We start from the raw sequence: 26,957 nt of genomic DNA, 5'->3' as shown, positions 1-26,957 counted from the left end.
CTTTCGAGCAAGATCGTTGCCAGTGCCGCCTGGCCGGCCTTCGTGGGATTTTCGAGCGAGACCGTTGCCAGTGCCCCTGGACTGGCTCATGTGCGTGCGACACATGAAATCTTTCGAACGTGATCGATGCCAGTGCCCCTGGACTGGCTCTTGTGCGGGCGACACATGAAATCTTTTGAGCGAGATCGTTGCCATTGCCCCTGGACTAGCTCTTGTGCGGGTGATACAAGAAATTTTTTGGAGCGAGACCGTTGCCAGTGCCCCTGGACTGGCTCATGTGCGGGTGACACATGAAATCTTTTGAGCGAGATCGTTGCCAGTGCCCCTGGACTAGCTCTTGTGCGGGTGACACATGAAATCTTTTGAGCGAGACCGTTGCCAGTGCCACTGGACTGGCTCATGTGCGGGCGACACATGAAATGCACCATTTTGGCCGTGACCATTGCCACTGCCGCCTGGCTGGCCTTCGTGGGATTTTCGAGCGAGATCGTTGCCAGTGCCCCTGGACTGGCTCATGTGCGGGTGACACATGAAATCTTTTGAGCGAGCTCGTTGCCAGTGCCCCTGGACTGGCTCTTGTGCGGGTGACACAAGAAATTGTTGGAGCGAGACCGTTGCCAGTGCCCCTGTACTGGCTCTTGTGTGGGGCCGTCGTAGGATTTTGTCTATGTAAGTGACTTAACCGCTCCCCGAAATTGCTAGTCTGGTGCCAAACTTTGAAACCAATATTAGTCAGATCTTCAACATACTCGATCCTCTGTGAGAAATATTTCCAATTCCAAAAAAAGATTTATATTATATCATCATAGTCTTTAAAAAGGCATTTGTTAAAGAATGGAATTGGTGTTCTATGAGCCACAAAGAAAAAATTCAACATGGAACCAAAGCAAGCTTGTACTATTGAACAATATTCTTTGATGCCAAAACAATAAAGTACTTCACCCAAACTCTGACACACAACTGCAGCAGATGAAGAAAAGTGGTAGACATTTTATCACAGCAGAACCCTTGTGACTCTTATCAGTAATTGAGGACTAAAGGCAAAACAAAAACATATATATGCATACATAGGCACTGGTGTGGCTGTGTGGTAAGAAGTTTGCTTCTCAACCACATGGTTCTAGTTTCAATTCCACTGAGTGGTACCTTGAGCAAGTGTCTTCTATACCCCAGACCAACCAAAGTCTTGTGAGTGAATTTAGTAGATGGAAACTGGAAAAAGGTTGTCTTGTATGTGTATATATCTATATATGAGTGTCTTTGCATTTGTGTTTATCACCCACCACCACCACATGACACTAGTGCTGGTTTGCTCACGTCCACATGACTTAGTAGTTTGACAAAAGAGATCGATAGGATAAGTATCAGACTTATTCTGGGTACTTGGGTTGATTTGTTCAACTAAATCTTTCATGATGGTGCCCCAGAATAACCATAATTCAATGACTGAAACAAGTAAAAAATAAAAGGTGCCTTTACATACATACACGCATACACACACACATATATAACATACATACACACACATACATAACATGCATATCATGCAATCAACCAGACTATCTGATATTGTTATACATCACTGGTCACAATGCACTTTGCATCATTTTTTAGCTTTCAAATGATGCTACCCCACTGGCTAGGTGAGCAGGCTAGAATTCCCCTTGAACTGAAGGCTATTCGCTCACAGGGTGACCCATTTTACACCTGAGTGGACTGCAGCAACATGAAATGAAGTGTTTTACTCAAGAATACAATGTACAATCGGTCCAGGAACTGAACCTGTGATTTAGTGGTTGTGAGGGCAACATCTTAACCACTGGGCCATGCACGTAAAAGCACCCACTACACTCTCGGAGTGGTTGGCATTAGGAAGGGCATCCAGCTGTAGAAACTCTGCCAGATCAGATTGGAGCTGGTACAGTCACTGGCTTTCCAGACCTCAGTCAAATCGTCCAACCCGTGCTAGCATGGAAAGTGGATGTTAAACGACGACGATGATGATGATGATGATGAATAACCATAGAAAATCTAAATTTTCTGCAAGATTGCCAATTATCTTAAAACTGTTGTCTGCTGACAGGATCCATTTTGCTTGAATGCCAAAAATGTGTAGGCTCCAAATGGTTGCTTACCTGCTAGAAATAGCTGCCAATTCACTTTTAAATCATAACTCTCTTAGGAAAGAAAACCATTGATGGTATGGCACTGGATGGTCAGTGTCATGGCTGAAATAAAATGATAATGATTAGTGCTCAGGTGCACTACAACTCATCAAAGGTGGTACAGTAGATAGAATTATGTAGAAAAATCAGGAAAGGGAACAGTGTATGAGTCATGATATACAGGTGTGCATGCGTATGGAGGTGGGGGGCAGATATCAGGTGTAGTATTGGCGAATTTCAGGAAGTATGGAGGTTTTAAAGGATGCAATGTTGCAGCAACTTGATTTGTGGTGTATTATTAGGCCTTCTTGTGTGGAGGCACAATGGCCCAGTGGTTAGGGCAGTGGACTCGCGGTTTTGATTCCCAGACCGGGCGTCGTGAGTGTTTATTGAGCGAAAACACCTAAAAGCTCCACGAGGCTCCAGCAGGGGATGGTGGCGAACCCTGCTGTACTCTTTCACCAAAACTTTCTCTCCCTCTTACTTCCTGTTTTTGAAAGGGCCAGCTTTGTCGCACTCTGTGTCATGCTGAATCTCCCCGAGAACTACGTTAAGGGTACACGTGTCTGTGGAGTGGTCAGCCACTTGCACATTAATTTCACGAGCAGGCTGTTCCATTGATCGGATCAACTGGAACCCTCGAAGTCGTAAGCGACAGAGTGCCAACAACAACATTAGGCCTTCTTGTAGCATTCCAGAATGATTTTTTTTCTTTTATGTAAAACACTATCATGTGTGAAAGTCTGTGTTCTTGCAACTAATCAGTCACTATTTATTTTTTGTGGAAACTGAACTCTTCATTCAAATCAGAAAAAAAATAAGTGATGTCCAAGTTAAATACTGAACATCATTGGGTTCTGTTAGGATTTCTCTTATTGTCCAGGCTTTATTATAATAGAAAAGAACTGTTTCAATAAAGGCATTGAAAATATATTTAAATTCTATTACACAACACATTCACCAATTATAAAGTCCAAGATTTTGTTTTTTGTAACTTACATTGTTTTAACTCTTTAGGATTCACAGATTATTTTGTCAAATATAATGCTTATTTATTGAAACGGTTTTGAATCAATCAAGCATTATGTCATAGGTTTGAGATTTTGATGATGTGAAATATTTGGATCAGACAATTTAAATTTTAAAGGTTGGATTAATGTCTATCATAAAGACTTCCAAATCTTTCCACAAAACTGGATCATGCTTTTTCTTCTTATGCTGTTATATTATGGTAATGATAATGGTATTGATGGTGGTGGTGGTGGTGACAGTGGCATTTGTGGAGGCGGCAGTGACGGTGGCCATGGCAGCAGTGGCAGTGGTCATGGCAGTTGTGGTGGTGGTCACAGCAACAGTAGCAACAGCAGTGGTGGTGGTAAGGGTGGGGTGAGGGTGGCGGTGGTGGTGGCAGTGATGGTAGTGGTAGTGGTGGTGTGTGTGTGTGGTGATGATGGTGGTGGTGTTGATGGTCGTGGTGGTAATGGTGACAATAAGAGAGGAGGGGCGGAGGAGTAGGCAAAGGTGGATTAGGTGGAGGAAGAGTAGACAGAGGAGGAGTAGGCAGAGGAGGCGAGGGAGTACAATGACGATGATTGTGAATCTAATGAAATATAATTCTTCTACGTATATAATCATACACAGCTAATTGGTCTTAATCCATTTTTACACACATCTTAGTTCATTAAAGACAGTCTAAACAAATCTGTGTTTTGTGGTCCGACATTGATATTTGTATAGGACAAAAAAAAAAATCACTAGAGTTATTTTCAGATAAGGTGACAATACGTTTATTTTTTATTTTTATTAGCATCCATTGTCATGAGCAAACACCAAAGACCAAAGATGAGAATTGGTAGACATTGCGTTTATTTATTTAGCTGTTAACTTTTCAATTGATTTCATTGGGAATCGATAAAGGAGAATAAAGTTTTGTCATGATTAATGATTTTTTTTTGTTTAAGATGTTCTTTCTTTCTTTATTTATCTAATTATTGTAGTGGCCTGATAGAAAATTAAATAAAACGCATACAAAAACATTTGTATGTAAACATTGCTGCATATAAACATGAGTGTGGGGGGGAGGGAAACATACACACATGCATACACACACACATCATCCTCATCGTTGTCGTCGTCATCATAATCTTAACATCCATGTTTCATGCTTGCATAGGTTGGATGGAGTTTATTGAGGCAAATTTTCTACAGCCAGATGCCTTTCCTGTCACCAACTCTTACCTATTTCCTTGTAAGGTAATATTTCCTCATGACCAGAGAGTGTTCTTACAGAATATCGGAAATGGATGAGTTTTCCTCTTCCAAAGACGAAGCTAGTGAACAAGAGTACAAAGACGATAACGAAGATCAAGAAATTACTTCACAATTCCGAGACCTCTCTTATAGTACCAAAAAACCATTTTAGCCAAACAGAACTGAATGATTTAGGACTCTCCAAGACTGCAGCTGAAGTCTCACTGTCTACTTGACCAGACTACAAAAGTTTCTCATATTTGAAAACAAAACCAGATTTTTGTGTCATTTTTTTTGTCAGAAGAGAAACACTTTGTTTCCTACCACGATATTCCCAGTCTTCTTCAAGAATTAGGAATCCTCTTGTATAATTCAACCGACTGGTGACTGTTTCTAAATTGTTCAAAGTGCATTCTCATGTTTATGGAGCTGTCCCAGCTGGTCACTCAGTGCATTTGCAAGAAGAATACAATGGCAAAAGAAAACGGTTATTGACCAACTAAAATATCACAAAGCACAACTGGGTCATTTGTCTAGATTTGAAAATGGTCAATTCCCTCCTTGGCCAACAGAAAGGTTTCACAAAACATCCTTGCTATCTCTGCATGTGGGAACAGCTGAGCTCAAGAGAAACACTGGATCCAGAAGAAGTGTCCCATTCATGAGACTCTGGAAGCAGACATGCCAAATATTGTGAATGATCCAATTGTCAGCTGAGACAAGATTATTTTTCCCCACCACTCCAATTGTAGCTGGGCTTGATCAAGCAATTCACTGAGGCATAGCATACTGATGCTGAATGTTTTCAACATATAGTCTCTGCATTTCTTGGCTTGTCATTTGAGCAGATCAAAGCAGATGTGTTTAACAGAGCTCAGATTCGTGCCCTTGTACATGGTGAAGAATTTGTTGGAAAGAGGGAATGACAAGGAAAGAGTTGCATGGCTGTCATTCCATACAATAATAAAATTTTTCTTGGAAACAGAAAAGCAGATGACTATGAAATTCTTGTAAATAATATTCTGTTAGCTTTCCATGGACTTGGGGTGTAAGATGAGCATTAAACTCCATTTCCTGCATAGTCTCTCCAATTAATTCCCCCCAAATCCTGGAGAAGTGATGAACAAGAAGAGTGCTTCCACCAACACCTCAGGACCATGGAAGAGCATTAACAAAAGCAATGGGACAAAAACAAGATGGCAGACTACTGTTGGAGCATTAAACAAGATTTCCCTGAGAAAGTCTTCAAATGCAAGAACTCCCAGTGCAAATTCTTGCCTGAATAAAATCTATTTGTGTTTTATCTTTCATCCAAATCAGTTTCTCAGCTATGTACACCTATCATTTGTATATAATATATATTTTTTCAACTGAAAAGCAGATGGTGATAACATTTATTTTACTCAGCATCGGAATAAGAAATATGTTTATAGCTAATTCTTATTGTGGTAACTCATATATATGAATAAGAAATATTATTTTTATAGCTAATTCTTATTGTGGTCTAGTAACTCATATATATGAATAAAGTTAGAATCTCAAGGCATAGATATTCGTTCTTTTCCATCTGGTTTGAAGATGGTACAACTATAAAATTATCAGATAGATTACATCATATCTCAAGAAATATTCAAAATTTGGAAAATATAAAAATTCTTTAATTGCAGAGCTTACAGAGAAAAACTAACTTCATCATCATCATCGTTTAACGTCCGCTTTCCATGCTAGCATGAGTTGGACAATTTGACTGAGGACTGGCAAGCCAGAAGGCTGCACCATAATCAGATTAGGTAATACCAATTGTTGGTATCAATGCAACAAAAATTCTGTTGGCCAGTGTAATTATTGGTATAAATGTGAATTTATAACCTTAATATAGAAGCTGGAGTTTTCAAAGTCTGTAGTAATCCTCTTACATTTTGATTTTCAAAGTGATATTCACATCAGCAGGATGGCTGACTTTAATGATGGAGCATGCTTTTTCTTGTTTATCTCAAACAACAATATCCGGCCTGTTATTCTTACACTTGACAAATGTTTTCATGACAATGTCCCACCATTATTCCTTGTGCTGATGTTTAATATGTATTCAGTAAGAGGGAGATATTCTATATTTATCCCAGGACATTCATTTCTTTTTGGATGGCATTATGCAAGTATGTATGTGCCTGTGTATTGACATATATATGTATTTATGCATTTATATATATGTATATATATGCATATGTGTATATGTGTGCACATATGTGTGTTTGTGTACATGTCCCTTAACAAGAAAGTTTAACAGTTATTTTGTTGCCACCAGCAGTGCTCTCTTATTTTAAGCCATTAGCTATAAACACCATTCCATAAACTTTGTCCCACATACTACACTTGTCCATTGTATATCTAATAGGTAAACTGAACTGTTCTTTGTTGGTGAAATGTATGTCTTGAGCTGTTAATACTATTCCATAACTTTTACTAAAACTTTCATAAATTTTACTAGAATTTCAATTTCACTTCAATCTTTAACTTCAATCTTCAACTTCAATGTAAAGACAAGGTCAAGATGATTAGGGATGGAGATGGATGCTGCGGATAACCCAGATGTCTTACTTACCTCATGTTGCTCTCTGCGCTTGACTGTGTGTTGCTGCTGCCACTGCTTTCCCCCTCTGTTGAACCATGTAGGTTTCTTCTGCAGACTCTGCTAGATCCAGTCGTCACATGCATAGATAGGTCAGTGTTAATATGCTAAAGAACTCCACTCTTTGATTCGCTGTCAAGGTTGACTCCCCTGGCCTTTTCTTTCTCAAAGCACTAACAAGGCAGTGAAGATTTGTGCTTGAAATTTATTCCATAACATGCTAATTAACCCATAGCTGGGACCTTAATAAGTGCTACCATCTTGGATCAGAGTAGAACTGAGAATAATAGAGGCTTAGAGATAGCTCTACACTCTTCAGAACCCTGAAACTTCTGAATCAGGACCCCACTGCCAGATGCAGTCAGTTTAAAGTCATACCCAAGACCCTAATTTTACTAAATTTAAGTTGAAGGGTGAATTACTCCTTTTTTTTTTTTTTCAGATTTTGTTTGGTTTATATTTCATTTGTGTGAATCTGAGTTTAAATTTTTCTTTGGCTCCCAGGGTTGTATGTCTTTATTGTAGAATGGTGTTTGGTCAAATAACGTTTTGTCAGATGCTGAAAATAGATACAACTTCAAGAGCTCAAAGCTATACCCATTAAAAAGAAAATTCTTAAAGAACTCATTAACCTTTAATGCAAAAGTATTGCAAGAGGGAAAAAATTTGAGAAAATAACATTGGAACAACAAAAGGCTCATTCAAAGTTAGATACACATAACATTCATCTTACTCTTTACTCTCTCTTTTACTATTTTACTTGTTTCAGTCATTTGACTGCAGCCGTGCTGGAGAACCACCTTTAGTCAAGCAAATCGGCCCCAGGTCTTATTCTTTGTAAGCCTAGTACTTATTCTATCAGTCTCTTTTGATAACCTGCTAAGTTACAGAGACGTAAACACACCAGCATCAGTTGTCAAGCGATGTTGGGGGGAGAAAACAGACACACAAATACACACATACACAAATATATATATACATATATGCGACAGGCTTCTTTCAGTTTCCGTCTACCAAATCCACTCACAAGGCTTTGATCGGCCCAAGGCTATAGTAGAAGACACTTGCCCAAGGTGCCACACAGTGGGACTGAACCCAGAACCATGTGGTTGGTAAGCAAGCTACTTACTACACAGCCACTCCTACGCCTATATATCTTGCAATATTTTGAAAGATGAATGTATTGCAAGACACTTGCAATATTCATTGTAGTAATAGAACATTTCTATTTGAAACTAAGGACAATAATATAAACATAAACATAAGCTGGCAAATAATAGACAGTTCTACTCTTTGTATAAATGATTCTGAGAAAAGTACCAATTATGTCATAGAAAAATACAACATAATTTCTCAGCAAATATGAGATGAGATTTTGCAGACAACTGAATAAATTAGTTAAAAAAAAAAATAAATAAACAGTCTTAACTGCAAATAAGATAAACTTTCAGTGTCACAACAACAGTTGAAATAACAGTGTAAGCATAACAATGGCTACACCAGCAGAACAGCAAAATAAACAACAAATTGGCCAGTGGAAAAGTATGACAATTTAGGGACAATTTCTCACAAAGTATATCAAAAATATTTTTAATTATAGGTAGGACAGCTATTGAACCAGCCATTTTGGATGTGTGTGTGTGTTCACACACGTGCGTATGTTCACCCACGTGCGTATGTGTGCGCACATGTGTGTATACACATGGATACACACACATGCACTCATAAATATGTATACACCTGCAGAAAGCATATATATAGCAAAGCAAACATATATATATATATATATATATATATATATATATATATATATATATATACATACAATGTTAATTCTCTAAATGAAGTATTAACAGTAACTGCACGATAAAGTGAAGTGTATTGCCACTTAAGTGTGGCTGACCCCTAGGGGTGGATGTTACTGTTGCTTTAGCCCCAGGAGGACATCTCCTCCAGCTGACATACATATACATATATATATATATATATATATATATATATATATATATATATATATACATACATACATACTAGCCAAAGCAAACCTACAGATCAGGAAGAATATATGTATATATATTAAAAATGGGGCGGCTGGTTTATGGGATTACCCTGAGTTTCATGTCCATAAAAGGTTTAACTTTATGGCATATTGTTAGACCCCAAAACCTAGCTAAAAGAAACACTTTCCTCACCATAAAAGATCATAAGTTGAACTTTGCCTCTAACCCTAAATGCTGCCTGATCAATCTGGTCAAATCTGAAATCAGTCTGGTGAGCAAAAACATATTGGGAGATACCAATAACACCATAAAGAGGGCCACCAACCTTTCCCTGTGGCACAGCACCAGCAAAGTGACCACATGGTTCAACACCAGTAAGGGAAGAGGCAGAGCAAGTTTCACCCAGTTAGATGCAGTTGATTTTTTCCCGTCTGTATCAAAGGACTACTGACCATAGCACTTTCTTTCACTTGGAGCTTCACTAGCATTAGCAACAGAAATGTAGAAATTATTATGCATGCCAGAAAGACAGTGCGGCGAGCTGGCAGAAACATTAGCACGTCGGGCGAAATGCTTAGCGGTATTTCATCTGTCTTTATGTTCTGAGTTCAAATTCTGCCGAGGTCAACTTTGCCTTTCATCCTTTAGGGGTCAATAAATTAAGTACCAGTTGCGTACTAGAGTCACTCTAATCGACTTAATCCCTTTGTTTGTCCCCTCAATGTTTAGCCCCTTGTGGACAATAAAGAAATAAGAAAGACAGTGCTGTTCAACAAAGGTTCGGCATGGGTCAAGCAATCCAACCCCACAGGATCCTTTGACGTAGTGATGGGAGCCCACGACAGCGCTGACATAAATGACCTCATAGAGTCGTATATCCTAGATACCCTTAGGGAAAAGTTTCCCTCTGTCCTCGTTGGCCTCTACAGAGATGATGTCCTGGCCATTTCTAGAGGAGCAAGCAGCCATACAGGCTTAGGAAAGACTTAATCAACACGTTTACTTTGATGGGATTAAAGATCACCATAGAGACCAACCTCACAACAGTGGACTTCTTAGACATGAAGCTCGATGTAGCCAGCCCACTTATGCGTAACATTCCTTCTTTGGACACTAAACTCCACTTGCGAAGACCTGTTGAGGCAAGTGAAATCGAAATCGAACTAAATTTGTAGACTGGCACCCATGCCAACATCTCTCCATTGAACACTAAACTTGGCTTGCGAAGACCTGTTGGGGCAAGCAAAAGCGAAATCGTGATGGCACCTGTACCAGTAAATCACTAAGAGCACCAGCTGCCTAGCTTTGTTTCGGTGGCACGTAAATAGCACCATTTGAGCGTGACCGTTACCAACGTCGCCTTCCTGGCACTTGTGCCAGTGGCTCATGAAAAGACATTCGAGCGAGTTCGTTGCCAGTCCTGCCGGACTGGCTCCTGTGCAGGTGGCACGTAAAATACACCATTTTGAGCGTGGCCATTGCCAGTACCGCCTGACTGGCCCTCATGCCGGTGGCACGTAAAAGCACCCACTACACTCTCGGAGTGGCTGGCGTTAGGAAGGGCATCCAGCTGTAGAAACTGCCAAATCAGATTGGAGCCTGGTGTAGCCATCTGGTTTCACCAGTCCTCAGTCAAATCGTCCAACCCATGCTAGCATGGAAAGCGGACGTTAAACGATGATGATGATGATTGATGATGATGATGATGACGATGATGATGATGATGATGATGATGATGATTTTGGCAGGGACATCATGGAAAATTCATCATTGTATGATTGCAGCTGAAATACTATTGATCAGAATCAAGGAAAAATTGCCTGATATGTTCTGGCCTATCTCATTAATGCAGTTTCAAATCTCAGCTTTGCTACAATGTAATTTCAGGTCTTCTTTAAAGCATGAGAGGTGTAAGTAAAGAAAATGATTTCATGGATTTAAGTTGATGGGCTTAATTCATCATCTGGTTTAACTTCACCTCCTTGCAGGGCCTCCAAGAGAAATTTGGCAAGGCAGAGCAAGACTGCTTTCAGGGTCCCAGAAGTAGGGGAGTGGGGTAAATGCTTTCGAAAATGAACTGAACAATATTTCTTATCTCTAAGGAAGGATAATCTCAAGCTTTTATTTTGTTCTTGGGACCTCGAACCGATGTAGTACCGACTGAACCACACCACTTTATGGTCCAACCTCCAGATCCTTGAGTATTTGAGTTAGGTGTCCGTTCTGAGTACAACTTTCTCTTCTTACATCAATGCCAAAGGCTTGAAAAGAGTCAGAGATGCTGCCTTTTTTCATTTAACTCATTATAAAAAAAAAATTTAAATCACGATGAAAAATTAAAAGGGGTAACACTGTTTACATAAATGTTATTAAATATTTTATTTTTCTTCTACTAGACACAAATTCCACAAATATGTCAATTGCAGTTTTCATTGTGGCAATAACAGCGAATATAAACATGACTTTAAAATTATTCACGGCAATTCATAAGAAACAACAATCGAGACATTTAATGATTCCACCAAAAAGCATGTTAAACTGGCATTATTTTTAATACCTTTCCAAAGATTATTAAAAGCTTGTATTGAAATAATTTATTTCCTACTTGCTGTTGACATTAAACACTAAAAATCACACGACTACTTGGAGAAGTCTCGATTTTGATGGAATATTCAAAGAATCTACAAGAAATTAGAGCTAATAAACCACAAATTGCTTATTTTGATTAAGATCGCAGTCTGACAACGTCACTTTAAACCATTAAGTGATTGAAAGAGAAGATAGCATAGCATGGCGGAACGATATCAGTGTATTTATTACTTCCACACAACTATGAAACAAAGAGAATTTCGTAAGTAAACTTACAGATAATAGAGAGACTGGCACAAAATATTATTTTATATAATTCTTAAATATGTACAAAAGAAATCTATGAAAAGAAAGATTAAATTATATTTCCGTTAAATTATTACAGTAACTACTTTTTCTTTGTGTGTAAGTAGTCCCAAGTCCATCGTGTCAGGTCATATCTGCCGGAGACCGAACTTCCTTGCGGCGGCGACTCGTCATTAAAGAATTATCAATAACATGGTTTATCCAGCAGAAATAACGTGGTCGGATAGATGTAAAAACACAAGAAACATGTTTTCATCTAGTATACTTACTTTTTTTGTATTTCTCTTATGTGTGACGCTTTCTTTACAACAAAATTCTGGCTTCGGCGGTCGAAGAACCTTAGTATTGGTAGACAGTTGGTCTTTGAGAGAAACACATTCGATTTTCTTCAAAATGTTACGTGGTAAGTATTTATACACAACTATAAATTTCTACATATACACACATACACACAGATGCACGCATATATATGAATATATTATATATATCGAAGTGCATTATGTTTATATGTGCATGGATATATGTATGTAAGGTTGGCATTTTCGCTGATAAATTGGTCCCAGAAATAACCGAATATTTAATGTTTGTATGTTTTCGGTATGCCTCGTTGTTAATTCAGATTTCATTAAGTGATTTTAATTATTTATTTAAATACAGAAAAATTTAACATGATATAATTGAGCGAGTGTATGGGTCCCGGTCGTGCGGATGTACACGTGTAATTAGGAGGCAAGCCAGCACCCTCCCCTCGTCGAATAAACATACACACAAACGTGTATATATGTGTATACACACAGATATATATACATTATATATATGTGTGTGTGTATGTATATATCTATGCGTATATGCATATATGTGTGTGTATATCTATGTGTATATGCACATATATATATGTGTGTGTGTGCATATATATGTGTGTGTGTGCATATCTATGTGTATATGCATGTGTTTACATCATTATACAAGGAAGCCTGGAATCTATAAAATATGCTAAATCTCCCAATTTATATCATAGCGTCTTAATTAGGAATTAGTAATATAAGATTATCGTAACTCTAAAAAAGACGAGAGAGTCACGCTTGGGGTATTTTTGATAAGCCTACTCGCTCACAATTAAGGTTAAAGAGCAAAAACACCAATTGTTACCAGCAGTTATATTTTTTAATACAATTTAAACATAAGATTTTATGTGTGTGTATATATATATATATATATGTATGTATGTATGTATATATATATGCACAAACACATATCAATGCTTACATGCGCATATACAGACATACATGTGTATATATTTGTATATATATGTGTGTGTATATATACACACACATACATTCCCTTTGAGAATTATCCGGTCTTAGTAGACACATGACATATGATCTTCTTCTAGCACATTAGCAGTCCACCTAGTGGCCTCCTTTATATATACTTTAATATATATACATACATATATATATATATATATATATATATATATATATATATATATATATATATATATATACAGAGAGAGAGAGAGAGATCTATCACGAAATAGGATCACATATTTGTTTAGAATACTTAATCTTTTGTTGTGTTAAAAGAAGACTTTCCAATATATGCTTTAGTTACTCTGTTAAATGCCGTAAATTTAATCTTGATTATAAAATTATGCGTTTAATTCGATGCAAGAGAACCAGTGCTTCCTTCGTTTACAAGGCTGACGTGTCTCAATCAGGAACTACCTTCGTGTGGAGAGTACATAGTTTTGGGTTGCTAACCAGAACAGGTTTCTGCTGCACTGATAGATTCTCGTGAATATTTGTTGTTAATCTTAAGTTTGAATTTTTTTATTCATAACAAAGAAAAGAAAAGAAAAAAAACGACTTCTTTGTGGCTTAACAATAGGGGATTTGTTGCATTAGTTTTAATCCTCTGAAATTAACAACGTTGATAAATCTCTTAATGATACGTTAGGCATGTACTTCGGTAGTAGCAGACTTTACAAACGAGAGATTGATACCGTTGAATTTCTCATCCGAACATTTACACACACACGTTATTATCATCATCATTTCTCGTCTGCTTTCCAACTAGTATTTAGAATGGTTCGACAACATGCAATAGGTCGGAGAACCTTATCTTCCAACATTTCATTTTTGGCCTGGTTCTTCAACTGGATGCCTTTCCTAGCACCAAACATTTTAGCGACTGTACTGCGTACATTTTGTAGCGCCATGACTGTCGGGGTAGCCATCGCAGCTTGGTGTGCAAAAGAGAGCATCCCACGATAGAAAGAACAGATTTATTGTGAGAGGATAGTAATATACACAAATTGTTCTTGCTCATGAATTAGATAATTAGGCGATGATCTAACTCTGCACTCATCAGATTTGCTGGTGTGGAAGCTATGGTGACGGCTTTCTGCTACTACGGATCAGCGAGTATTACATCTGGTTTGTGGGTGCTGTGAATTTCTTTTTCCTGGATCTAAGCCCAAAGTATTAGGTCTTTGCAAGTGATTTTGCAAAGAAAAAAAGCTTGCCATCTCAAACATCTGACCAAGTCAGTCATCTTTTCTACCAGCATCTTCCTGTAGGGCTCATTAGATAGTTTGGATATTTTTTGTTGAGTGTCCCAAGTCATACAGTAGAGAGATATACAATATGGATATTGTATATGAAGAGGCTGCAGTAGATGATTCACTTCAACCTAGCAAAACAACCTGCAGCATTAAAACAGTTTGGTCTTAGATCCAGGAAAGAGATTCTTAGATTATTAATATAAGGTACAGGCATGGCTGTGTGGTTAAGAAGTTTGCTTCCCTACCTTATGGTTTTTGGTTCAATCCCACTGTATGGCACCTCAGGCAAGTGTCTTCTACTATAGCTCCAGGTTGACCAAAGCCTTGTGAGTGGATTTGGTAGATGGAAACTCAAAGAAGCCCATTGTATGTGTATGTTACTGATTCCTTGCCTTGATATCATGTGGTAATTGTAAGCAGTCTTCTGTGAAAAAGTATCTGATTATGAGGAAAAATTACCTCACTTAGAAGCAAGTGAGGCTTTGTGACAGCATCCAGCTGTAGAAAATTCACCTCAACAAATCTTGTTCAACACATGTGAGCATGGAAAAGTAGACAGTAACACAATGATGATGATGCATACTTATATATACACACACACTACTCATACATATATTCATGCACACACAATCATGTATATAAATATATATATATATATATATATAAAATCGGTTTGTGAATATATCTATGCAGCCTACCCAAACAGGTCAACACACTCTCTCTCTTCTCCACCCCTGTCAACTGTATCGTCATTATTATCCTATAACTGGCATCCCTCTACCTTCCCCAACTGACCATTTTCCACCCCTATATCCCTCACCTCCCCCATCCAGCCTTCAACCTTATCTAATCATTACAAATGTTGCCTATCTCCCTTCTTCTGTTTCCCCTATATCTTGCACCCTATACATTCTTACAACCCTCTACGTTCTTACAACCCTCTACCCACACACAGTCCTTGCTTTTCTGTTCCCATTCACTACTATTCATCTTGAGGTACTACCTGGACACTTCATTACCACAATTTATATCTTTGGGGACACTACTAGCTCATTCTCAACTATACCTTAAATGTGAGTAGCCATGTAACTCCTTTACCACAAGAACCTGTTCTACCTGAACCCCTTCTCTCATACCTTAATCCCCTCACTAGATAGTGATGCTAGGCTAGCCCTGTTGCAATGTCTGAAAGAATAATTTTGAGAATTGTATCAGAGTTTGAATAGGCAACTCGGAAAGAAAAATTAACATCAACAGTACATTTATAGACTGTATCCTTATCTAACAGTCCATAAGAGAGCAGTTATAGGTATTACTGCAATGGCTGTTGTTAGTGGAAGGGTTTTCACTAGTTTCATTTAACTTGTGAGTATTAGAAGAAGAAATTAGGAGTAATCAAATAAGGAATTTTAATTGTGTTTTTGTTGATTTTGTAGTATTTATGACTTGGAGGAAAATGTTTTTTAAGACAGGACTAGATTTTCCTAATAGGTGTAGTTACATAAGTGTTGTTTTACATATAGGCGCAGGAGCGGCTGTGTGGTAAGTAGCTTGCTTACCAACCACATAGTCCCAGGTTCAGTCCCACTGCGTGGCATCTTGGGTAAGTGTCTTCTACTATAGCCTCGGGCCAACCAAAGCCTTGTGAGTGGATTTGGTAGGCGGAAACTGAAAGAAGCCCGTCGTTTATATGTATGTATATATGTATGTTTGTGTGTCTGTGTTTGTCCCCCCAACATCACTTGACAACTGATGCTGGTGTGTTTACGTCCCCGTAACTTAGCGGTTCGGCAAAAGAGACCGATAGAATAAGTACTAGGCTTCCGAAGAATAAGTCCTGGGGTCGATTTGCTTGACTAAAGGCATGGCTGCAGTCAAATGGCTGAAACAAGTAAAAGAGAGTATATGTTTTTTCGTATTGTGTTTTTGTTGTATGTAGTGTGGGTTCTATAGAAGTAATTTTATGTTTATAGCCACCTCTGTGGAGCTATTATAATATGGTACAGTTTCTGTAAATCATAGTTACTTGATGTAACACTCAATCTTTTTAACTCTTTTTACTACTCCTACCATGAACCAAATGAATTTTTGCGATACATCCATGTTCACTCAATCACCCTAGTAATATTATCGACCACCTTGTTCCAAAAAATCTTTCAAAGACTTTTGTACCTCGTTATTAGGAAGAGCATCCAGCCAAAGAAAAATTGCCAAATCAGATTGGAGCCTGGTACAGGTCTCTGGCTTACCAGTTCCAATCAAACCATCTAACCCATGCCAGCATGGAAAACAGACACCCATATAATGATGATATATATACACTGTTATATATTATCCCCAAACTGGTTATTTTGTAGGAATTTTTTTAGCTGTACTATTTTATAGCTTATGTAGTTTTTATATGTATATATTTGTGTATACTCTTGCATATGTGTATGGGTCTTATGTACATTGTGTATGGTGATATGCATGTATAAAAGTTGTGTGTGTGTGTGTATGTATATATATAATTAAGTGTAGATATGACTGTGTGGTAAGAAGCTTGCTTCCCAAACAATGGTTCCAAGTTCAGTCCCACTGCATAACACCTTGGGCAAGTGTCTTCTACTAGATCCCTGGGCAGACCAAAGCCTTGTAAGTGGATTTGGTAGACGGAAACTGAAAGAAGCCTGTCATGTGTTTTGGCAGAAGAGACTTGGAGAATAAGTCCTAGGGTTGATTTTTTTGTTTAAAACCCTTCAAAGCAGTAGCCTGTACCCTGGGAGCAGTTCAGTGCCTGAAACAAGTCAGAGATAAAAAACATGTATGTATATATGTGTGTGTATATACATATAAGTATACACATACATACACACGCATGTGTGTAGATAAGTATATATAAATGTATGCGTATGTATTAGTAGATATGTGTGTCTGCAAAACATCTTGCCAACACCTCCACTTGGCTTCACCATTTGCTGTATTTCTCTCTCTGCCTCCACATTATGTGTCCATATCAAAATCTCTTCCCCACCATGCATTCTCCTAACTCCCTCTATCTGTACTTACTACACTTCTTCTCCTCCTCTCTATCTCTCACGAACTTACCCACCCACTCGCCCTTTGCAATCCTTGTTTCCATTCCATGTGTATCACCCCCCTCCCCATCATGTCTTCACTGTTTTCTCTCTAACTGAGGTAGCCATGTGCATCCTTTCCTGCAGGACACCTATCTCTCTCTCTCTATTTATACTCGGACATCTCACCACCAGGCACAAAGCCACCTCCCTCAGTCATATTCCTCCCCTTGGTTGAGGGAGTCTTGTCTTGCAAGTTACTTGGTGACCCCCGCTGCTGCTGGTGCCACATAAAAATCACCCTTTGTATACTTGGTAAAGTGGTTGGCATTAGGGAGTGCATCCAGCTGTAGAGATCATGTCAAAACACACAATAGAGCTTGACACAGCCTTTTGACTTGTCAGTTCCTGTATATTTATTTATATATCATCATCATCATCATCATCATTTGACAGGCAATCTGCAAGGCTGCATCAAGCTTCAGTGTCAGCTTTGACATAATCTCTATGGCTGATGCTGCCCTTCCTAACATTAACCACTTTACAGATTGTATTGGGTGCTGTTTTCTTTTTGTGTCACTGGCAGAAAAGGAGAGGAAAAGGTAAAAATCTCCCAGTATTTTAGAGAGAGTGGAAGGTGGCTTCATGCTTAGATGTTGAAAGGCTAAGACAGTAAGACCAAGGGACAAATGTAGGTGTCTTATTGTAGAGGTGATACAGGGCTAACCTCATTTTTTATTTATAGATGTGGCTGGGAGTAGTTTAGAAAGAGAGAAAAGAAAGTAGCGATGGAGTGCCAGAGAAAACTCTTCAGGTACAAGAAGGGTTAGGGAGAGTGGGTCATGGGTGGGGAGATTGGATGCTTTCATAGAATGTGAGGGTGAAGTAACAGACGGGGTGCAGAAGTGAATGTAGTGAATGATAAACAACTACAGAGATGTAGTTAAGGGAAAGAAAAACTAGTGTTGAGCGGGGGGTGGGGGTAAGGTGAGAGATAGAGGAGTGATTGAGGAAGGAGGATAGATCAAAAACTAGCAGAATGATGTACATGGTGTATGAGGAGCGGAGAGGGAAACACAGAGGTATGTAAGGGAGTTAGAGATGAGAAGGTATTGAGAATGATAAACAGATAAAAGTTGTTTAGAATAGAGTATAGCAAAGGGAAGAGAGATCAGTGGCTGAGGGCACAAAAAGGAGGAGGAGATGGTGGTGGTGGTAATGAGAAATGGAAGTGATTGGAGTGGGGTGACTAGAAAGGAATGTAATATCTGCCAGTTTGATTCTCAGGTAATTACAGTGCCATTGATAGGGGAGTTATAGGTGTTAGGGGATGAGAATTGGGGGAAAAGCTTGATGGAAGGGGGTCATACAAGCATACCAGGTGGTTTTAGGATATCATTTGTGCTGTGATAGACCGGGTCTTCTCAAGCACAGTAAATCACTAATTATCAAAGTTCTCTGTCACCTCCTCCTTAAAGCTCAGCATCTTGAGATTAGCTTTCAATACTTTATACATCTATACTATATATAAAACAAAGATGTGTGTGTAATCGCTTATCACGTGAAAACGGCTTCACTATTTACTTCCATACTTGTGATGCAGGAATAATTTGACCTCGGATAAATCTTAGGCTCTTCATTTGATTTTTTTTATTAAGATAAATAATATTGCTTTATATTTAAGATTCACTTCTTTAAAAATGTTCCTCAATGTCAACTTCCGGTAGCCATAGTTTTTTCTTCACTTTAACTTCAATCGTTACTGTTCGCACTAAAAGTTTACTCACATTTACTGATGTAAGTAATTTCATCATTTACTAACAGAAGTACGGTGTGACAAATTTCGATTCAACATCACTTTCACTTCAATCGTTACTGTTCTCAATAAAAGTTTACGTTTTCAATCGCTAACAAGTTCACATTTACTGATGTCAGTAATTTCATTATTTACTAACAGAAGTACGGTTTTGTGTTTTCCTGTTGCTGAGGTTTTCTTTTTTTCTGGTACCTTCGATACTGGCTCTTTGGTTCACTGAGTGACAAATTTCACTTCAACCTCACTTTAACTTCAATCGTTACTGTTTTCACTAACAGTTTACGTTTTCAATCGCTAACAACTTCACATTTACTGATGTAAGTAATTTCATAATTTACTAACCAGGGTTAGGGTTAGGGTTAGTCACAAGTGGCTATGTGAAAGAACAATTCTGGCACCAAGGAATGATTCTGTAGACAAGCTGAATTTAAATTTAACTCAGCCTCCAGGACCTGAATGTTCATACAGATCAGTTAACTCTGTCCATGATCAAGAACAGGCAACGCATTACCCAGTGGAGTTCCTCAATTCACTTCAGCCACCAGGATTTCCACCACACATTCTGATCGTGAAAATAGGTGCTCCCATAATGCTATTAAGAAACCTTGATGCACCCAGACTCTGCAATAGAACAAGGTTGGTTGTTAAAACAGCCATGCCCCATGTGTTGGAAGCAACAATAATTACAGGCAGCATGATGGGTGAGAATGTCTTCATTCCAAGGATACCTCTCATTTCAAATGATCTCCCCTTTCAGTTCAAGAGACTGCAGTTTCCGGTCAAACTTACCTTTGCAATGTCTATCAACAAAGCACAAGGTCAATCTCTAAAGGTGGTGGGACTTAACCTCCTTCAACCTTGCTTCTCACATGGTCAGTTGTATGTTGGATGTTCTAGAGTTGGAGATGAAAATAACCTCTACATTCTCAGTGATAAGCATGGCAAGACAGAAAACATAGTATATGAAGAAGCACTTACATGAATAGTATGTACATGTCATATACAAAAGTGTAAAACCATTGAGTGTTAAAGTAAGTATTACTATTACACTTTCACTTTTCGACTGACATGCGTCAATGTATATCTGTGTATATAACAGTGAAACAATAACGTGGTATATTCGCTGTGTGAATTTTTTTCATTTAAGCCCCATTTTAATTATCGTAAAAGTTTCCAAGTATAGGCGCAGGAGTGGCTGTGTGGAAAGTAGCTTGCTTACCAACCACATGGTTCCGGGTTCATTCCCACTGCGTGGCACCTTGGGCAAGTGTCTTCTACTATAGCATCGGGCCGACGAAAGCCTTGTGAGTGGATTTGGTAGACGGAAACTGAAAGAAGCCCGTCGTATATATGTGTATGTGTGTGTTTGTGTGTCTGTGTTTGTCCCCCCAACATCGCTTGACAACCGATGCTGGTGTGTTTACGTCCCCGTAACTTAGCGGTTCAGCAAAAGAGACCGATAGAATAAGTACTAGGCTTCCAAAGAATTTGTCCTGGGGTTGATTTGCTCGACTAAAGGCGGTGCTCCAGCATGGCCGCAGTCAAATGACTGAAACGAGTAAAAGAGTAAGTACCAATAAGCAACAATTTCATTCCCGGGCAACAGGTAAGTTGCAACTCAAAGAATAGGAGAAAGAAGGCTCCCTCAACTGGTTTGTGGAGGGGAAAGTGGCTAAATACTATTTATTGAGAGGCAAAATTTTGATAAGACAGACACAAGGATCATGTTATAGAAGAGATATGTGGTTACCTCACATCATATAGTAGTGGATGCAAGTAACTGGAAAAAAATAAGATGAAGCTAGTGATATTGAGATGTCAGAGCATACTGTGAAGGTACAAAGAATTGAGAAAATATGAGACTATGAACTGAGGATGAAGAAGTGTGGCTGGGTAAGTTCATAGGTATGCGAGAGAAGAGAGACAAGTGTTTAGAGTTCAGGGTACAGGTTAATGTTGTGAATGACATACAAGGGTGGAAGTATAGTTGATAAATTAGCTCAAGAAGGAAGAGGTGATAAGAGACAGCACTAGAGGAGGAGTGGGGGGAGGGGTTAGGGAGCAGCAGTATTATAAATCTACAGATAGATCAGAAAATAAACGATGTGTGAGGAGAGAGAGAGAGTAAAAGTTGTATAGAGACAGAGATTAGCAGTATGGTAGTGGTGGCTATAGTGAATGGGTTCAAAGGTGACAATCTATTGATGGTAGATATGTGAAGAAGTTGAAAGTTATGACAAATCTGAGACCGTGTTAAAGAGAGAGTATGACAGTCTTAAGGTGTTGCTTAAAGGAGAGGCAGTGGGAGATACCTAGAGGAACAGAAAGGGGTTAACAGTGGGCAAAGTAGGAAGGATTGATATTAAGATTAAGGATTGAAAGTTAAAGAAAGTGGTTCCAAAAGCGGATGAAGTAACTAGTAGCACTAAGGGGATAAATACAAGCAGACACCATTGTCATGTGATGATTACATTAGCTGAATAGTACCATTGTTAGAAGAGTGGTGGAAGGATAAGTTTTAGAATGATGAGAGGTGGGAAAAGCTTAGAGTGGGTGCAGGGTAGGACAGGGTGACTGTTTAGACATAAACCTAATACTTTTAGAATCTCATTTTTGCCAAGATAGAGAGATCTTATAGAGTCATCTCATTCCTTTGTTGTTTTACTTCGACCCATATATTCCTAGACACAAGTTATCCCCCCCCCCCTTGGATTGGCGCTTCTTTATACAACTGTTGTCATCCATGCACATTCAATGCAGTTGTTCATAGGTATTCTACTTTTTGCTGATTTTGGAAGAAATATTCACATCTGTGGAGCAATTAACTTCCATAACTGCACATGATTTTTCTTTTCTCTCCCTAATAACTATGCCAAGTCTGCTACATGTACAGTTGATAGAAGTTTTGATGGGAATATTCCACCTGTATTCTTTGTGCTAATTTTTATGTATTCCATAGAAAAGGTGTTTTTATTTATCCCAAGGCAATCTTTCCTGCAGATGGCATTGTACATTGTTTTAGCAGCAGCACTGTGTTGTAGGAGCAGTTAGTATCTCAAGGATATATTTTTGGACAGTTGCTGATCAAATTTATTATGTCTGCTGCAGAAGAGCAGCATAATCGACACGTGAAATTGCATCTTGGGATTTTAAAAGCTTTGCTGTCCTGTTAGTCCATGAGAAATCTGTAGCTATCCCTCTCTCACTCTTCACAACATATCTTGTACGTAAAAACTTAGCCTTCAAGATGTGATTCTAATGTAGTGGTCATGGATCCAAAAGAAGCTACATTTCATATTAATATTGTCATGTTTTTCTAGTTTACTGGAAACATACAAATGCATAAACCTTACTGTGATGCGCAGAGTGTTTCCCTTCAGGTCTTTGCTAAGATATGCGAGTCCTGCACTGCTGAGTCCACAGCATTGGTGAAAATTTCAGTAATGATCATATAAGTTTTACAGCTGATGTTGATGCAGCATCCTCAAGTTATTGTGTCTAGCCATGTTGCATCCAGATTAAAGTTTTTACTTTCCACATCTTAGACAAGAATGATTTTAGGTCTTCCTGAGAAGGGGCCCTTTATACCCCTCATACCTCTGCATACAACCTGTGAGTTAAGAACAAACTTCTGATCTATCCTGGCTTCTTGTAATACATTTTTTGGTAGTAAAATTTTCCACTCTGAGCCTTGATTTCGTGTTACAAGGTTATTAATTTTCCCACAAGATTTGGCTTAGAATCTTCATACATTTTCGTTAGTTTTCTCAGGAAGTAGTGTTGTGAACTTATCGCCAACTTTACATTTTATAATGGCCTTTAACTGTCCTATTGTATGACCTAAATTCGTTAATTTATGTTACAAATATCTCTCAGATGTTCCTTCAAGGTAACAGCAGCAGTATTCAAGCAGTTTTTGATATTCCAGTATGAGTTTTCACACTTTTTAATAATTCTCCAGGAGCATTGTTAATAACTTTTATTATGTGAGGGGTTGGTTTTCCTCTCATTCTATCAACATAGGTCTTTTGCTTAAAGATAGCTTACAGAAGCCGGTGAAATTGTTTACAAACTGTGGATGCAAAATGTTTTTCAACTCTGTACATGCTGCAGTCATCTCTGTCAGGTCAGTATGCAGAGAAAGGCTAGTCCAAGTGTTGTGTGATGGTGGCACTGGAGGTGTAGGCCCCCTCACTAAAGCAGTTATTATGTTTATCTTGAACATTGTGTTAAATCATCACCATCATTTATTGTCTGTGCTGGCATGGGTTGTACAGTTTGAGGGGAGCTGGTAAGCCAGAAAGCTACACCAGGCTTCAATTGTCATCTTTGGGGTGGTTTCTACATCTGGATGCCCTTTCTAATGCCAACCACTTTACAGAAAGTACTGACTGCGTTTTACATGGCACCAGCAGGGGGCACTGTATACAGGGTACCAGCCCAGGTGCCTTTTACATGGCACTGGCAGAAGGCTTTTCATGTGGCACCTGCACAGGTGCTGAAGAAAGTCAGTTCTTCTGAAAAGGAAATTTAAAATATTAAATGAATTTCAAAAAAAGAAATTGAAAGAAACTGTAAAGCCATTTAATATAAACAAAACAACTGCTAAAACAACTGAAAGAAATGATAGATAAATTGAAGCCAATTTAATCACAGAAATTTTAAGTATGTACATATATAGTAACATTATGGAAACAACAGGAAAAACTCTGTTTTGGATAGAATATGAAATGCCCAAAACAATTGCCTATAAAACGGCTTGGTTGGGGGTGGGGGTTGAGAAAAGGCCTTATTTTGGACAGCTTAACTATACAACCAACAGCAGTAATATTATTATTTAATCAAATCAGATTACAAATGAAACATCTAATCAACTATAACCTAGATTTTCTAGTGGTAAGATTTAAAAGTTGAGGCTTTGTACTTAATAAGAAATTGCATGGTCAAAGTTGATTGAATGGTAAGAAAATATGAAAGGAGACTTTCATATCAAGGGAAACATTTTTAATGACTTCAAGGTATCTAAAGATCAAACTACATAGTTGATAAATGGCTGTATGGTAAGAAATTAACTTCCAGGTTCAATCTCACTGTTTTGCACCCTGGGCATGTGTCTTCTTCTACAACCTTGGGCCAACCAAAGCCTTGCAATGGATATGTAGAGGATTTGATAAGCAGAAACTGAGAGAAGCCTGTGTGTGTGTTTATGTCTACTTGTCTTGACATTGCATAATGTTGTAGATGAAAGTTGTTTATTTCCAATATTCTGTACAAACATACCCAACCATGGGGAAATATTGCTTTGATTGGAAACAGGTGAGGGTTAGCGACAGGAAGGGCATCCAGCTGTAGAAAATCTGCCTCAGTAAAGTCCGTCCAACCAATGCAAGCAGGGAATCCTTTTGTTACCATATTTCTGTTGAGATGTTCTGTGTTTCTTTCAATAATTTTAAATATATCAAAGAATTTAGTAAAATAACTTCATTATCATTCAGCTAGTGTTAGGAACATAAATTGTGACTAAGGTTTGTTGGAAGATTTTAAATTCAAAACTTATGAAAACAAGACATTTGTACTCAGAACCAGAGGTGGTTTCAGCTGGGTTGGTATTAAAAGGGTTAAATACTGATGATGATGATGATGATGATGTGCTGACTTTACTCTCTATTTCTACTCTGTTTCATGTCATTGATCACATGACTGCTGTGTTATCAATGATCTCAGATTACAATAAATAATAGTAACACTCCACTTAGAAATGGAGCCTTTATTACAGAGGTAAGAGTTATGATCATATATTGTAGTGTTGAGATTACTGATCTAAGTTTTGTGAATGTCCTTGCTAATCACATGACTAAGGTTGATCAAGAAGTGTAACTATGGAAGACCTAGCAATGCATAAGCGGTAATTACATTACAGCTGTGTGATTATTGAGAGAGCAGATTTAGAAAATATATCTCAGTAAAAAAGAAAAAAACTTAAATATAAAAATAATAGAACAATAAAATAAAAAAAAAAACTGTAGGTATGGTTAAGGAGCTTGCTTACTAGCTATGTGGTCTCAGGTTCAGTCCCACTGCACAGCACCTTGGGAAAGTGACTTCTATTATAATCTCAGGTCAACCAAAACCTTGTGAGTGGATATGGTAGATGGAAACTGAAAGAAGCCTGTCGCGTGTGTGTGTGTGTATGTATGTATATATATATATATCATCGCCATGTATCTGTGTATGTGTTGTCCCTCACTATTGCTTGGCAACTGGTGTTATCTCCATAACTTAGTGGTTCAGAAAAAAGAAACCAATAGAATAAGCGTTTGGGTTTAAATTGTTTGACTAAAATCCTTCAAGGCAGTGCCCTAGCATGGCTGCCGTCCAATGATTGAAATAAGTATCTCAATGCCATGCTGCATTGCAGAATATATCTACAACAAAAATTTTGCTTTGATAATTTATTAACATTAATAGTGATAATGTTGCTACAACATTAACATGGCAGACCATTAACACATCCCTAGTTATAATATTGCATGGACTTTAGCATATTAGTAGCAATAATGTCATTTAGGGATTGTGGTTTTTACTTTCATTATCTCACAAGCTCACTCAATATAGCTTTACCATGTATTGTTTGCATCTTTCTGAAAATCTATAGCAGTTCTAAATTAAACAAGTGTGAACTTGATTTAGCTGGCTCTTAACTAATTTGAATAACAGAGCTGTTCTACATCTTAGATCTCCAATCTGAGATAACAAAATCTTGTTTCTTTTTTTTTTTTTTTATCAGGCTCAGCCGCCCCCAAAATACCTAGTCAAATGCACATCTGTCTCTCCTTTGAATTAAAATGTAAAACAGAGTTATCTTTCCACAGCCGTAACTGAAAATATTAATATATAATGAAAAATTAGTGTTTTCTTGAAACAATTTCCACATATTTACATATACGTTGCATATCTTTAGAAAATTCTCTTAACCTTTGTGGTCCCCAACCTACCTAAAACTATTCCTAGTTTTATGAGGCAAACTTCCTGTTGTAAAGTGATTTAAATAAAAACTTACCATCAAAATTTCGTGTTATTTATGTTCCACATGCCAGCTTTATAATCACAAAATGATTTTAGTAAATTCTTTATTGTTTTCAAAATTACTTGAAATGAAGGCAAGTGTATATACATTATTTACATTATTTACATTTGACGGATATTCGTCCTCATCTTGTTTGTTGTTAACACAACGTTTTGGCTGATATACCCTCCAGCCTTCGTCAGGTGTCTTGGGGAAATTTCGAACCTGGGTTCTCATTCCTATCGATGTTACTATTATTATTATTATATTATTATTATTATTACTATTATTAATCAGGTCGCTGCCGTGAATCGAACTCGGAACCTTGGGGTTAGTAGCCCGCGCTCTTAACCACGGGCATATGGCGTAGTGGTTAAGAGCGCGGGCTACTAACCCCAAGGTTCCGAGTTCGATTCACGGCAGCGACCTGATTAATAATAGTAACATCGATAGGAATGAGAACCCAGGTTCGAAATTTCCCCAAGACACCTGACGAAGGCTGGAGGGTATATCA

The 26,957-nt window shown here is 38.1% G+C and overlaps 1 protein-coding gene across 2 annotated transcripts in view; it reads left to right on the top strand.

The window, feature by feature from the left end:
- Nucleotides 1–12,050: 12,050 nt before the first annotated feature.
- Nucleotides 12,051–26,957, top strand: part of LOC106868972 (dolichyl-diphosphooligosaccharide--protein glycosyltransferase 48 kDa subunit-like) — a 22,456-nt gene continuing 7,549 nt past the window's right edge. Inside the window, exon 1 of one of the 2 annotated variants that reach the window (XM_089365432.1) lies at nucleotides 12,051–12,495. The gene's annotated coding sequence lies outside the window, so the exon portion shown is untranslated. Of the gene's footprint in view, nucleotides 12,526–26,957 lie in introns of both variants that reach the window. The other variant, XM_089365433.1, reaches the window with a different exon arrangement.

The sequence above is a fragment of the Octopus bimaculoides genome, chromosome Z (assembly GCF_046866305.1).
Source record: "Octopus bimaculoides isolate indiv1 chromosome Z, ASM4686630v1, whole genome shotgun sequence".
NCBI classification, from domain to species: Eukaryota; Metazoa; Mollusca; class Cephalopoda; order Octopoda; family Octopodidae; genus Octopus; species Octopus bimaculoides.
The sequence above is the reverse complement of the archived record's forward strand: the minus strand, read 5'-3'. Positions and strand labels throughout refer to the sequence as shown.